Source organism: Callospermophilus lateralis, chromosome 8 (genome assembly GCF_048772815.1).
Source record: "Callospermophilus lateralis isolate mCalLat2 chromosome 8, mCalLat2.hap1, whole genome shotgun sequence".
NCBI classification, from domain to species: domain Eukaryota; kingdom Metazoa; phylum Chordata; class Mammalia; order Rodentia; family Sciuridae; genus Callospermophilus; species Callospermophilus lateralis.
Window position 1 is genome coordinate 66,112,262 of NC_135312.1, and position 16,583 is coordinate 66,128,844.

At 36.0% G+C, this 16,583-nt stretch overlaps 1 protein-coding gene across 1 annotated transcript in view; it reads left to right on the top strand.

Moving 5' to 3' along the window:
* The first annotated feature begins 1,403 nt into the window (after window positions 1-1,403).
* The window catches only part of Arhgap24 (Rho GTPase activating protein 24), a 462,423-nt gene continuing 447,243 nt past the window's right edge, over window positions 1,404-16,583 (top strand). Inside the window, exon 1 of the mRNA XM_076864253.2 lies at window positions 1,404-1,803. The gene's annotated coding sequence lies outside the window, so the exon portion shown is untranslated. The remainder of the gene's footprint in view (window positions 1,804-16,583) is intronic.

The window sequence follows — 16,583 nt, forward strand, 5'->3', positions numbered from 1 at the left end:
AGTAAGGATAGGGTGTATCAATCTTTCAGACTAGGGACTACCCAGTAACCACTCTGAGTTCAATTTTTGTTTCACCTCGAATCTAAATAGCAGTGACAATATTCCTTAGATACTGAAATAGGTTACAAACATGAGTCTTTTTTAAATGTCACAAATTTGAATCATATCTTGCCTTCCTGAGGCTTTTCAGTCCATCAGGAGTGTGCAGATTTTGTTTTGGTTAATTTCATTGTTTTCCAGCATTCATCTAAAACTGCCCACTGGCTTTCACCTGCCAGGGAGCTGTTGGAACATGTAAAGCCACACGAGTTGATGAAGGTCATTTATTTTCACAAATTATAAAATAGGGTACATTGCTTCTGGCTACAAATTCCACACATTTTAAAAAAGGAAATGCCAAGAGAGGTTATTTTCCCCCATAGAACTTAATTCGATTCATTTAAAGGCTGAGAATTCTTCTACCAGAAAATCAGCTTTCTAATAGGACCTCAGTCTGGGATATGGCAGATTGGTTTTTCCAGACAGAAGAAAAAGATGAAAGATGGATCAGTGTCCACTGAGATTTTTATTTTTGATGTTTCTCAATCTGAATGTGTGTTCATCTTCTCTATGCCCGGATAGCCCTAAAGAGGAGACTCTGGGTCTTAAGAATTCTGGTGATGATTTTTAAAGAGCCCCCCAAAAGACACCTTTATAAAACTTTTGAAATAATGTGATTGGTGTGCCAAATAATCACAACTGTAAGATCTCAGTTTGAAATAGACTTTTTTTTTTTTTTTTTTTGGTGATGGTGGGAAGAAGGGGTCTACACCCAGAAAATATATATTACTCTGTCATCTTGCATGCCCTGTAATTCTGAGAACTCTAAAGCCATGATAAGGAAATCATATTTAGAATTCTCTAAGGACCTAACTAGAGGACATTCCATCTAAATACACATTTCTAAGAATAAGGGCTTAAGTTGGAGAAATAAGGTTTTACAGAGACAGTTGGTGGAAGCAAATAAAACCGGTGTGTGGGGTTTGGCAAAAAATTACAGAGCTTCTGAGGACAGGAGTCAGGCATCCATAGACTCCTATCTGTGACCAACACGTATCCATGTTACACACGAAATGAAATGAGCGATGCCAGCTGCAGAGGGACCAAGGCAGGGCGGGTGCTGTCTGGTCGAGGGGAGAGCCAGGCGCCCAGCAGTGTCGCTCGGGCTCCCAGATAACCCAGGCGGTGGGAGGGAGGGGCTCCCGCCGGCCTCTCCAGTAGTACCGAGGCGGCTCGAGTCTTCTGAAGCTGCCAGTTGCCAAATGAAATCTGAAACCCCGGGCTGCGTCTGAGGGTTGGCCCCACTCAGTTGTTCCAGCCTCTTGTACTGTATATTTACACATTCGCACACAATCACTCTTTCTAACTTCTGGGACGACTCTTTGCGCAACTGTTAGGATTTCTCAAGTGCATGTGGCAACTCTGCCCAGCCCCGGGTGAAAACCAACCAGGCTCAGGAGAGTCTGGGAGGCGAGGGGAGCTGTCAAGGCTGCGGCGGGGACCGGAGAGGAGCCAGTCACCACGGGCTGGGGGAAACCCCTCCAACTTTCCACCGCAGCTGCAGCTCTCTCAGCCGCCGCACGTTTGCTAAGAAACCAAGGCTGCGAAGCCACCGAGTGAATGGGGCTGCACACTTCCCCTTATTGTGGGAAGTAAGGGAAGCTCGCCACCCCTTTTCTTCTTTTTCTTTTCTTTCGGCGAGTCCAGGGAGGCTTGTCCACCGGAGCAGCCATCATCGCGAATTTGTCGTGCGCTCCTAAGAGGGTAGGTGACGCGATTGCGGGGGAGTGCGCTGAGCCCCGTGGGAGGGTGGGACGCAGCTGCAGGCGACAGGGGAGGGGGCGGCTGGGAGTGAGGCGGGATCCCAGGAATTCAGTGCTGGTGCAATGAGTGTGTGCGAGTGTGTGTGTGTGTGTGAAGGCGGACGGGGAAATAGCAAGCTGGCGATATGTGTTTCTGGCTTACAAAATAGATGGAATTAATAAAAACTCTGCGGTTCAGTTCCCTCTCTTACTATCCCTCCTCCCCTTCCTCCTTGTTTCTGCTAGTGTCTTACAAGAGTTTCTTAGACAACAGCTATACAGAGGTAGGTTTCAATAAATATCTTTTTTTTTTCTTTTTAAACATAGAGCCTTATGGAATTTTTGGTGAATTTTAAGTCACTCAAAAGGTTTTTCGTTAGAATTTTTTTTTTAAAGTAGCATTCTAAGGAAGTATCCCATCCACTCTCAAGGATGAACATATAACATGTTCTCAGTTTTTAAAAATAGTTTAGATTGATTTTCTTTTATAAGTCCCCAAATAGAAGGGAGATTATGTTACTCCGAATTCCTTAGAGATATTAGGTTTTCAATATCAACTAGTACTGAGAATCCCAGGTTCCCTGGTTGTCTATATCTATTTCAATTCTTTTGAATTAAATATCAACTTCAAGCAATTTCTGTTTTCATCATATTTTATTTTATGTTCCTCTTTTTTTGAATCTTCAAAGCATCATTTCATCTCATTCTAAAAAAGGAAATAAATAAATAAAGCAATATATTTGAAATATAGAAGTTGCAAACGGTTTGGCTATCTGTAAGTAAAACAATATGTGTTGCTGTGTCTACTAGTAAAACAAATTAATTGAAATTCAGAGGTATTTGCAGTGGAGTTTAAAAGTGTTACTCAGTTACTGAAAAGATGGACAGACAGATTCAATACCTTCTGTTCCCTAATTCTAATTAGAACTCAATACTAGCCCTTAAGGGCACATTGATATTGAACTGGGCATCATAAAACATAGAACATACAGAATTAATGTAGTAGAAAAAGCCAGAAAACAAGTATAAAGCTGCATTATAAGACTTGTTAAGATCTTGTTCTCCCTTTTAAATTTCTTAATACTTTCTCTTCTCTAGGAATATTTCAATTCCTAAGAAAGCCTAATAATAAAACATCTCTTTTCATCTTCCCTGACTGCCTGACCTTCCCGTAGCAAGTCTGGAAGTCTGTTCTCTCTAGAGCCATCACTGAGTTGTCAGAGATTTCACCTTAGACATTTTAGAGGACTGAGATATTGACAAAACTCTAAAATAAATAATATCCTCCTCCCACACAGAGGAAGGATGCTCTTGCAGAAAGAACTGTAAGTGGGAATAAGGGATAAACTGTGAGTTTATAGATCTGGGATATATATCTAGTATGGTACTAGGAAGGAGAATGTTTTCTACTAAACCATTTTTTCTGCATGTGAAACAGACTGCCCTTGACCTTCAACTATATTACTTTACCTGGTTTTATTACTTCATCTTAGGGGTTTGGATTTGAGATGAGCATGCTTTCTTTGTAATATTCTTTTGGGGTCTACATACTATGAGTATGAACTATTTTGAAAACAAAAACCTGATAGTAAGTGGGACAATAGTAAGTTTTTAAGAAAAAGTAAAAAATCCAGTGCAGAATAAATAGGAATACATCTTTCTAGATAAAAACACAGATTTGGGTATAAATACGTGCTTGTTTGTTTCTGAAATCCCTTAATCTTTTGCTTGAGATAGTAATGGGAGTTTTCATATATCATGGTTTTATTTCTTGTATGATCATGGACTCTGCAGGATGAAGGGTGGGGGTGGGGTTGGCAGGGTGTGGAATGTGCGGCAGGTGGTAATGAGTAGATGAGTAGTTTGAGTCTGATTACTTTGCTGCCCTAGCCAAGTGGTGTTTACCAACAGTGCCCCTAAGAGACACAGTGTGACCTACTGGCCCACTGAAGAGTGTTTTCTTTCTGGCTGTTAGTGTCAAGCATGGCTTTCTAGTGCTGAAAGCAGCAGCTTTCTGTGAAGTTCAGAATGTGCCTTTGCTTCCTGTTCTTGGTGTGAGTAGTGCTGCAAGGTCTTATTTATCTGTGATTTTTTTTTATTTATTTAAAAATATTTATTTATTTATTTATTTTATTTTGCTATTTTCAGGACAGTAGTGAACAATGAATTTACCATGAGTTGAGTTTATTGCTGATTCCTTCTTTCTGCCATGTTTTGATATTTGGTAAAGGTGAATGCTTTGGAAAAGTAAGATGCAGGAAGTGAGTGGAGCCTGAGCCTGAAACTTAATAGAAAAGCACAGTCACCCAGTTGGTCACACCACACGTGGGAGGAGAGGAGGTTGAGGATGATAATAAGAACCTCAGGAATCCATTCTACACAGATCACATTGTACTGAGGAAAAATACTGAAGAGATTTTCAATGAAGAGATCCTGATTACTTTTAAAGCCATGTCTAAAGGATTAAGATTTCTCCCAGATGGAGAAAAATATTTAAAAATAAAATTGAAATGGTCAACTTAGCCAGGAAGTGAATGCTCCTCATGCAAGGAGCCAGAGCCTCACATTGAGTCTTGCAGTGGAAACCCATCTATCTTTCCTGTATGAACTGAAATTTTATAACTCTGCTGTTTGCAGCATCTAAGTACAATCACATTTGGAAGTAGAAGGACTGTTGTGATGAAGAGTCAAAGAATATTCAGAGGCTACTGTCGATGTGTGTGCTTTTAAGCAGCATCTACACTTTACTGTGGCGTTGCTGTAATGACTCTGTAAACTTCAAATCTGATTGTGCAGTCCCTGTTCAAAAACCTTTGTTGGCTCCTAATGTCTTAAAATGTTAACTCTAAACCTTTAGAATGTTCTATAAAAGCTCTTTCCAGTCCTGCCTTTTTAGCTTCCTCTTCCTGTGCAAGAGCTCCTCACTGTTCACACTCTGTCTCTTGTTCATGGATTAATTCTTCTGCAATGCCATCTTGATTGAAAAGTCCCTTTTGATTTTTGGTGGCACACTTTGAACAGACCTTTCCCTTGGGAAAATTTACCCAATCCAATGCAGCAAGAATTCGTGATTTTGTCTTGTCTGCTTCCATATATTTTTATTATACTGTAAATGATGATCACTTAAATGGGTACACATTCTGAGAAACATTCCATTAGGTTATTTCACCATTGTGTCGACATCATAGAGTATACACGAATCTAGGTGACGTAGGTTATAACACACCTAGACTATATTATAACCCTCATTGTCCTTTATGCCATCTGCCATGGACTGAATAGTTATGTGAAGCATGAATGTATTTTAATAATTGTTAAGTATCTCTTTCCACTTCTACTTTTGAATTCCTCAGGAGATATATTGGTGGTAAGGAATTTACCTGTATTCAAGTGCCCAAACCAGTACCTGAAACACAGTAGGTAATGTTTCCTTAACTCATTTTCAAGCAAAGTCATGAATGAATGAAGTGCTGGTGGAATCCAAATCATGCAAATAGTTATATTCCAACAGATCATTTAAAAAATGTCTATTTGTACTCTGAGTTCATTTTCCAAATGTAACAATGTTAGAAAATATAGTCTGTTTTCTAGACCAGCCCACACATCCCTATTTAATCTCAAAAGATGGAATATTGTGCTTGTGCAATTCTAAAGCAAAACAAAACAAAAACTATTGTTGAATCATCTTTTTCTTTTGGAAATCACAAAATGCAACTGAGTTTAAAAATAACAGAAAAAAATTACAATACATATACATTTTACACAAATTTTAATATTGTACTATAAAATCTGTGATCCAATCCTAGTGGGGGATCCTGGATTTTTCTATGATTACTATTAATAAGGGTAAAATTGGGTATACTGCCCATTGGATGGGCAATAGTCTTAATCAAACAAATTGAAATACTAATTTTTGCTATTTAATAATTATTTTGAATCCTAGTGTTTGAAAGAAAGCATATTTAATTCAGGGAGAATATGGAATGAATGTAGAGGAAGAAATTTAGAGAACACCCTGTGCTTTCATGTTACTGATTCTTTGTTATCTTGATTTTTCATTCATTTCATTTGAGCATGGAAGAAACAAAGTTTTTTCCTCAAAAAAATTTTGTCTTTGTCTACAATGGTTTCTACTGCCTAATAGGTAGAAAGGGGGTTACACTCCATTTGATCCAAAATACAAATGGGCTTATTTTATTGCTAGAGCAGTGATACCTTTGTTACTTGCACACCTGCTGTTTGGCAGATGGATACTATTTCAATCAAGAAGGCAACATACTTGAATGTCAGGTTCTAGTCAGGAACCTTAAATTCAAATTACTTCATCATCTCTGGAAATCCTGGAATAACAATAATTAATATTTAAAAGTAACAATCCAATCACTTATTTCTCTAAGTTTTTCAAGCCCTCTCTATCTGTATCAAATTATAACCAAAAACTTGCCTACTCTGCTGACTCTACAATGCCTTTGTATTAAAATGTTGTCATTGAACTATGTTGTAATGCAATATTCTTTTTAATATAAAAGATATGAGCTGTATGGAATATAACTTAGCACTTTTTGTTATATATTTTGATATTCTTTATGTAAGGATTTACATAATTCATCTTGGTCTTTATGGCCAGAAATTTTAAACAGCGTCTCTTCTGATTAATTAGTATCTTTTTGTTAAGCAGGAGAGCTGAGAACTAGACCTGATGCTGAATCTCACCCTGGTTAAAATTTTCTTAAGCTATGTTTGCCTGCTTTTACCCTTACATTAATGTGTCCATGATACCCACACCATTTAATTAGGCTAACTTTCCACTATGGTGAGGATTAAATTTCCTCACTAAGTACTTTTTAACACTGTTTCAATATTAGGTTAAATATTTATAAATTTTTATTGTGTAGTTTTACTTTAGTATTTTGGAGCCTGTAATTTTTTTCCAGGTCATTTTATGTAGCACCTTGAAACGTTTCTAGGTACCATATTTACACTCCCTGATAGAGACGATGACCTTATCCCCAAATATTGCATGTCTTTAAAACCTTAGAAGAAATACCATGTTTTACTAACTTTGAAAGTAGATACTGAAAGCCAACCATGGGTGTTTTTCAACATGTGTATCACCAATGTATAGAAGAATTCTGTCGGGAATGTCTCTGAGAAATGGAGGAGAACAATTTTTTTTTCTTAAAAATAAAGCATATAAATAAATTAAAGCTTATAGAATTGCAATTGGGGCTGTCTTCTGCTTGTCAATTTGAACCTTCAGAAAACAAAAAATAATTTTTAAAATTCTCTATGGGGAAAAACAGCTTTTATTTTGTCTTGAATTTTTTTGTCTTTCTTCAAGTCTCATAGACTCTCATAATAATGGTCATTCTATTGAATCAAGTACACAATATGTATCAAGCACTATATGAAATGTTTTTGCATGTATTATTTCTAATTATAGAAGTAATTAAAATTAATAATTCTAGAAGTAATCTATATTATATCTAATTTAAATATTATTATTTTTACTCTATGGGAATGTATTAGGCTTACAGAGGTCAAGAGGTAATACAGTGAGTAAGTGATATAGGCTTGGGAATCAAAGTTTTATCTATGGAATCCCAAATTCCTATCATTTGTACTAGGTCTCCTCCCTCTTGGTGCTTTTTAGTTATGAATTTCAAAATCATAGTCTGTGTGTTTCATGGGTTTGACATATAGTTAGGACCTTGGTCTCAAAACAGGACTAGAGACCCAGGGGAAAAATAAAGTAGAGCTGGAAAGAATTTCTTTAGCAATAGCAACTGGGAAGGGAAGATAAAGGGGGAAGGAGGCAATGGATGATGTGGCAATTAAGAATCCAATCTCTAATAATAGACAGTAGATAACAATTAGTGAAGCCCTACTCCGTGCTAGTTATGTCTATAAGCCCTATTATTATATTGCTTTTATAGAAAGGAAAACTGAAAATCAGAAGATTAGTACTTTGCTGCAAATCAAACAGCCTTTAAATGGTAGTTCTGAGATTCAAAGTAAAATATCTACTCCAAGGGAGCAAACTTTTCCACTACACTTCTTAATTAGACCCTAGTTCCACCCTGGCTCTAATGTGCTTCAGCCTTAAAACCTTGGGTCTTAAACCATAGTTTTTCTTTCTGCAAATACAGGAATTTATTAATACCTACCTCATGGTATTGTTATGCATCTTTAACTTATGAAATGAGCAGTGCATGGTAAAATAAAACTGGATGGGTGTCTGGTACCTGAAAAATATCAATACAAGTCAATAATTAGTATCATTAAATTGAGTGACAAACAGAGAGAATCCTGAGCAATAGTTATCAAACTGTAGGTCTGGATCTATCAATGCTTTGTCACATCAAATCAGTTGTTTGTGACCAATATTTTTTTTTAAGGAAAAGGCATAGAATAAGATGGAATAGAATAGAAAACAAATCAAGATTCATTATATGGAGCAGAAGAGTTTTATTATTTTTAAATTTCAGTGGTGTCTGTGAATATCTTGAACATTATAAAAATGAAAAATGTACTTATGATTATTGGTAGTAGTAAAAAATGCATTAAATAATTCTTAAAGACAGCAGATCTTAAGTGTGGCACCGGGATAGCAGCATTGGTTTCACCTGAAAAATGCAAATTTCTGAGCCCTACATGGGACCAGCATTTTCACTTTAACAAGGCCTCCAGATGATTCTGATGCACACCAGAGTCCAAGGACCATTTAATATTCAAAGGTGGCACTTGGAAACGATGAAGCAGTAAAAAGATACGCCTATTACTTAAAGAGAGGTTTAAAGTACCTGCTGACATTGTATTGACTAAAGATTTGAATTTCCTACACAATTTTGAACAGTGTTTGTGTGACTTTCCCTTTACGTAGCTGTTTCCCCTTATTTTTCTATGTTGCCTATTCACAGTGCAGGTGGGTAAGTCCCACAGAAGTCAATTAGTTTATTTGTAGAATGACATTAGTAGTTAAATTCTGTACTTTCTTCTAGAACTTTGAAATCAAAACATTCTCTGTGTGTAACCCTGAGCCCTGAGTATTTAAAGATAATAGTCCAGAGGCCTAAACAGCTGTAAAATTAGGAATTAAGAAATTATACAAAACTATACTCAATATTTTATTAATCAAAATATTTATTTTGAAATGAATATGTAGATAGGAGGTTGGCCATCCATTTCATTCATTAATAAAACTGATGATTAAAAAACCTTTTTTGTAAAAATGAAAGTGATATACTGGGAGATTCCCCGCCAGCAGAGAAAATAATTAATGTAGTTAACATACATAATGATTGTATTTTATTATTTTAAATGCATAGTATTGAATTGACTAGTCTTTGTTCACGGTGTGGGGTATTTTTTACTGTAGTATTTGGTTTATGGTTGGTAGGTATATTTCCTTTAATATCCTGTTTGGAAAAAAAATAAGCATCCAAATTGACTAGAAAAGACTTAAAGACTTTCTTTCCCATTAAAAAATTACCTGGATTTTTTTTTTAAAGTTAGCTTTTAATAGGTATGTATTAACTTTTCTAAAAGTTAGTTCTTAGTGGTGCGTGAGAATATATTTAAAGACACAGGTGTCAGTAGAAACGCAGTTCAGGGGTAAGAATGTCTTCTACCTTCTGGTTCACCTAAGATAAAATTTTATATTTAAACCATTACGTGAGAGGATTTTTGGAAGCTCTTTCTTTATTTTACATTTAGTGGTTGGAGAGGAGTGCAAAGGGCATGGGGAAAGAGCTAGGAGGATGTGGACTTCAGTTTTACTTGTGGTATTACTTAGCATCTATAAACTCAGCAAATCATTTAATTTTTCTGTGAAGTAAAAAGTTGGAGTGTACGCTGTCTGTTTTAGTCAGCTTGTTTTGTTGCTGTGTCCAAAAGACCTGACAAGAACCATTAAAGGAGGAAAAGTTTATTTGGGGGCTCACTGTTTTGGAAGTCTCAGTCCCTATTTAGTGAGCCCCATTCCTCACAGCTTAAGGTGAGGCAGAACATCAAAACAGAAGTGTGTGGCTGAGGAAAGTGGCTCAAGACATCCCACCAGAAAGCAGGGCAGGGAGGGAGGCGGGGAGCTGTGCTCCACTCTTACTCCCCCCAGGAACCCCCTCCTCCACCGCACATCACCTGCCTACAGTTACCACTCAGGTAATCCCTATGAAAGGATTAATTCACCGAATAGATTAAGGGTCTCAATCATTTCACCTCTAAACTTTCTTTCATTGTCTCACACATGAGCTTTTGGGAGACACCTCACATCTAAATCATAACACTAAGTTTGTTCCAGCATTGACAAAGTCTGTGTTGCCAAATGGCAGTGTGTTCCTTTGGAGCAATTTTGATAAGAACATGACTATGTGAATGCCTTTGGCAGGGGTCTGAGAAATGGATGTTTGGATTTTATAGAATGAAGATCTAGAAGGTGTATATACAGCATAAAATGTAATTCGACCTTCCTTCATAAATGTCATATGCCAATCGGCTAGTTTCATTGACTATGGGTTTGGAGAGAGAGGTGATTTAACACACAAGAAAGAACCTGGAAGTGTCTAAGGGTGTTTGGGGTTGTCACAATGAGTGTGCAAAGCTACTGGCATTTCATGTTCAGAAGCCAGAATACCATATGTCTTGCAATGTGTGTGATGATCCCTTACTACCAAGAATTTTCCCTCCCCAAGCACTAAGAGCATCCCCATTGAGAAACTGAAAGACTGAATATTTCATAAAATCATCTGGGAAATTGGAATGCTTCCTTCTGTTTCGTATCTATTCTTAGATGACAACTGCTGTTTATGATTCATAGGAGAGAAGAGCCTCCAGCTTTCTTCACTACATATTGACTATGCCATAAGAAAAGCAGTGAAAACCTTGGCTCTGTTAATACAGTGAGCAAATATGACTTGAAGACATACTAGGAATAGCCCCTTTGAGAAATTATTGGTTTCCAGATGACAGCCACATTTTTAATGAAACAGCTTACAGAGATTCCCATCCAATGTAACTAGATATTTCTTGTGTTCAATTAGCTGCTGTGATTAAAGCATTAAATGTGTATACTCTCTTCTCTGCAATAAGAAATAACACATGCTCAACTGCGCTGTGCATAATGCCGAGTGACAGAAGTACTTCTTGCCCTTCCTTTGGCCTCCTGCTCTTGTGTTGACCTGGTACAGTCTGGGTCAGGCCAAAGATAGCTCCCCTTCAGCAGGAGTGAAGCACTCAGCTAGTGTCTTTGCAACAACCTTTATATTGTTTTCACATTTGAAGTGAACTTTGCTTTGGAATCACTTAAATCTCAGGTCTTTTTATACATTTTTTTCTTCTTTCTTGAATTTGTGAAGTCCTTGTTATGCTAGGGTGTATAATTTTGAATTATTGCTGTGATCCAGTTCTCAGACACCATGGGTATAAGAGGTGTTGTATGGATAAAACTGTTGCTTGGCAAAATAAAGCAAGTTGATGTTTTCCAGGAGTGAAAGGAAATCCCTCCCCACTTTTTTTTTTTTTTTTTTTTGGTCTTAATACTTTTGCAAGGGAGAGGGAAGGAGGCAGAATCTAAGTATGTAACCACTCTTTTTCTATGCATTTAGTAAACATTTAGATTAAATGGAAGGTCAAAATTGCCGAATTAAAAATCAAGTCTTTTGGATAATCTTTCATGTCATTGTCTATACTAGACCTACAGAAGAACCCTACACCAAATTAAAAGTTCCATGACACGTTCCGCTTGGAGTTAGATTATGGAATTCAGAACAAAAGCTTATTTAGAAGATGGCTGTTACCGTCTCACTTCAAGTCTTCCAATATGGAAAATGAGTCCAAAGTGGATCTACTCCAGGACACATACTCAGGAAAAAGCAGACCAGGTTCTTGATTTTTGGTAATTGGCCAGTTCCTCAGAGCCTTTCTCACCTGGGGTCCCTGAGAGAATTAAAAGTTCAGTGTTCTATTAAGACATCCTGTGCCTATAACAAATGGCTTGTTCTGCTCTGCAGCTGCAACTAGGGCAGTTAACTGGTTATGTATCACCTTTGGCAAGTTGAGCAAATAGTCATTCCATATGATTTTCTGTGCTCCTGAGGGGTCCCTCTACTTTCCCAGAAGTCCATTTGAACAGATTAAACCTGGCTTTCACCTAAATCCTATGTGTAGATATCACCTTTCTTTTTCTCTTCTTTCCTTTTTAATTTTTAAATTTGTTTTAATTAGTTATACATGACAGTAGAATGCATTTATGCAGTTTGATATATCATACATAGCTATAATTTCTCATTTTTCTGAGTTGAAATGTTGTAGAATCACATTGGTCACATAGTCCCATATATATATAAAGTAATAATGTCTATTTCATTCTTCTCTCCTTCCTATCTCCACAACCCCTTGCCTCCCTTCACTTCCCTCTACCCAATCTAAGATAACTCTATTGTTTTCTAGTGTCCCACCCTCTTAGTGTGAATTAGCATCTGCATATTTGAGAAAACATTCAGCCTTTGGTTTTCTGGGGATTGGCTTATTTCCTTAGCATGAAATTCTCCAACTCCATCCAATTACTCGCAAATGCCATAATTTCATTTTTCATTAAAGCTGAGTAATATTCCATTGACTATATATACCACATTTTCTTTATCCATTCATCTATTGAAGGACACCTTTGTTGGTTCCATAGTTTAACTATTGTGAATTGAGTTGCTATAAACATTAACTTGGCTGCATTACTGTAGTATCCTGACTTTTGGGTATAAAACGAGGAGTGGGATAGCTAGGTCAAATGGTGGTTCCATTCCAGGTTTTCTGAGAAATCTCCATACTGCTTTCCATAGTAGATGTACCAATTTGCAGTCTCAATAGCAATGTATTAGTGTACCTTTGCCCCACATCCTCGCCAATATTTATTATTGCCTTTATTCTTGATGATTGCCGTTCTGACTGGAGTGAGATGAAATCTTAATGTAGTTTTGATTTGCATTTCTCTAATTGCCAGAGATATTGAACACTTTTTCATATATTTAGTGATTGATTGTATTTCTTCTTCTGTGACGTATCTGTTCAGTTCCTTGGCCCATCTATTGATTGGGTTATTTATTCTTTTGGTGTTAAGATCTTTGAGTTCTTTATATATCCTATAATGCTTTATCAGAGGTGCATGTGATAAAGATTTTCTCCAAATCTGTAGGCTTTCTCCTCACATTGATTGTTTCCTTTGCTGAGAAGAAGATTTTCAATTTGAATCCATCTCATTTTAATAAATCCTGGAATTTACCTCTTGCACTTTAGGGGTCTGTTAAGGAAGTCAGATCCTAGGCGGATATGGTGAAGATTTGGGCCTACTTTTTTTCCTATTAGGTACAGGGTCTAGGTTCTAGTGCTTAAGTATTTGATGTACTTTGAGTTGATTTTTGTGCAGGGTGAGAGAGTTTTAATTTCATTTTGCTATATACGAATTTCCAGTTTTGCCAGCACCATCTGTTGAATGTTTTTGGCACCTTTGTTTAGTATGAGATAGCCATATTTATGTGGGTTTGTCTCTGTGTCCTCTATTCTGGTCTACAAGTCTATTTTGGTACCAATACCATGCTGTTTTTGTTACTATAGCTTTGTAGTATAGTTTATGATCTGGTAATTTGATGCCTCCCGCTTCACTTTTCTTGCTAAGGATTGTTTTTGCTGTCCTGGGCCTCTTATTTTTAAATTTCATGATTGCTTTTTCTGTTTCTATGAATTTTAATAGGAATTGCATTAAATCTGTATAATGCTTTAGGTAATATGGCAATTTTAACAGTATTAATCCTGCCTATCCAGGAGCATGGGAGATCTTTCCATCTTCTGAGGTTTTCTTCAATTTTTTTTTCTTTAATGTTCTGTAGTTTTTATTGTAGAGGTCTTTCACAACTCTTTTGTTAGATTGATTCTCAGGTATTTTATTTTGTTTGAAGCTATTGTGGATGGGGTAGTTTTCCTAATTTCTCTTTCAGTGGATTCATCGCTGGTGTATGGGAATGTGTTTGATTTATGGGTGTTGATTTTATATCCTGCTACTTTAATGAATTCATTTATTAGTTCTAGAAGTTTTCTGGTGGATTTTTTTGGATCTTTTAGATATAGAATCATGCCATCAGCAAATAGTGAAATTTGAGTTCTTCTTTACCTATTTGTATTCCTTTAACTTCTTTTTGTGTCTAATTGCTCTGGCTGGCTAGAGTTTTAAGGATGATGTTGAATAGAAGTGGTGAAAGAGGACGTCATTTACTTGTTCCAGCTTTTAGAGGGAATGCTTTTAACTTTTCTCCATTTAGATTTATGCTGGACTTGGGTTTAGCATATATAGCTTTTACAATGTTGAGGTATGTTCCTACTATCCCTAGGTTGTCTAGTGTTTTGAACATGAAGGTGTGCTATATTTTGTCAAATGCTTTTTCTTCATCTATTGAGATGATCATATGATTCTTATTTTTAAGTCTATTAATATGATGAATTATATTTATTGATTTCTGTATGTGGAACCAAACCTACATCCCTGGGATGAACTCCACTTGATTATATGGTGCCCTATCTTTTTAATATGTTTTTGTATGCAACTTGCCAGAATTTTATTGAGAATTTTTGCATCTATGTTCATTAGGGATATTGGTCTGAAGTTTTCTTTCCTTGATGTGTCTTTGTCTGGTTTTGGTATCAGGGTCATATTGGCCTCATAGAATGAATTTGGAAGGGTTCCCCCCTTTTCCATTTCATGGAATTCTTTGAGGATTATTGGTGTTAATTCTTCTTTGAAAGTGTTGTAGAACTCGGCTGAGAATCCGTCTGGGCCTGGTGTTTTCTTGGTTGGTAGGCTTTTTATGATGTTTTCTATTTCATTACTTGAAATTGATCTGTTTAAATCGTGTGTAACTTCCTCATTCAGACTGGGTAGGTCATGTCTCTAGAAATTTGTTGATGTCTTCTATATTTTCTATTTTACTGGAGTATAAATTTTCAAAATAGTTTCTAATTATCTTCTGTATTTCAGACATGTCCATTGTGATATTTCCTTCCTCATCTTGAATTTTAGTAATTTAAGTTTTCTCTCCATTAGCATGGCCAGGGGTTTATCTATTTTATTTACTTTTTCAAAAAACCAACTTTTTGTTTTGTCATTTTTTAAAATTGTTTCTTTTGTTTCAATTTCATTAATTTCAGATCTATTTTTAATTATTTCCTGTCTTCTACTGATTTTGGTGTTGATTTGTTCTTCTTTTTCTAGGGCTTTGAGATGTAGTGTTAGGTTATTTATTTGTTGACTTTTTATTCTTTTAATGAATGTGCTCAGTGCAATAATTTTTCTCTTGTTACTGCCTTCATAGTGTCCCAGAGATTTTGATATGTTATATCAGTATTCTCATTTACCTCTAAGAATTTTCTTATTTCATCCTTGATTTCTTCTACTATCCATTCATCATTCAATAGTGTATTAAATAGTCTCCATTTATTGCAGTAGCTTCTATTTTTTCTTTACTATTGATTTCTTCTAATTGCATTCCATTGTGCTCTGATAGAATGCAGGGTATTACCTCTGTTTTGTTATACTTACTAAGAATTCTTTGTAATATAAGATATGGTCTGTTTTAGAGAATGAGGCATGCTGAGAAGAAAGTATATTTGCTTATTGATGGATGAATAGTCTCTATATGTCTATTAAGTCTAAATTGTTGATTGTATTATTTAGTTCTGTTGTTTCTTTAGTTAGTTTGTGTTTGGAAGATCTGTCCAGTAGTGATAGAGGGGTGTTAAGGTCACTCAGTATTATTGTGTTGTGGTCTATTTGATTATTGAAGTATGTTTGATGTATGTAGATGCTCCATTGTTTGAGGAATAATATTTATAAGTGTTATATCCTGCTAATATATACTTCCCTTAAGAAGCATGAATGTCCTTCTTTGTCTCTTCTGGTTAACTTTGGCTTGAAGTCTACTTTATCTGAGATACGGAAACCCCTGCTTGTTCACACAATCCATATGAGTGGTAGGTTTTTCCCGTCCTTTCACCTTCAGTCTGTGGATGTCTTTGCCCATGAGGTGAGTCTCTTGAAGAGAGCATATTGTAGGGTTTTGCTTTTTAATTCAATCTGTCAGACTGTGTCTTTTGATTGATGAGTTTAGATCATTAACATTCAAGGTTATTGAGATATAATTTGTATTCCCTATCATTTTGACTTGTTTCTGGTTTTCAATTTGACTTAGTTTCTCCTTTGGTTGACTATTCCTTTAGTGTAGCTCCTCCCTTTGCTGGTTTTCACTTTATCCTCATGGGATATTTTGTTGAGAATGTTCTGTAGCTTAGGCTTTCTAGTTGTGAAGTCTTTTAAATTTTGTTTATCATGGAAGGTTTTAATATTTTAATATTATCTTTAAATCTGAAACAGTTTTGCTTGATATAAAATTCTTGGTTGGAATCCATTTTATTTCAAAGCTTGAAATATATTATTCCAAGACCTCCTAGATTTGAGAGTCTAGGCTGAGAAATCTCTTGAGATCCAAATTGGTTTCCTCTATATGTAATTTGATTTTTTTTCCTCTTTCAGCCTTTAAGATTTTATCATTATTCTATTTGTTAGTCCTTCTCCTTATAATGTGTCTTGGTGTGGGTCTGCTATAATTTTGTACATTTGGGGTCCTGTAAGCCTCTTGTATTTGATTTTCCATCCCATTCTTTAGATTTGGCAAATTTTCTGATATTATATCATTGAAAAGATTG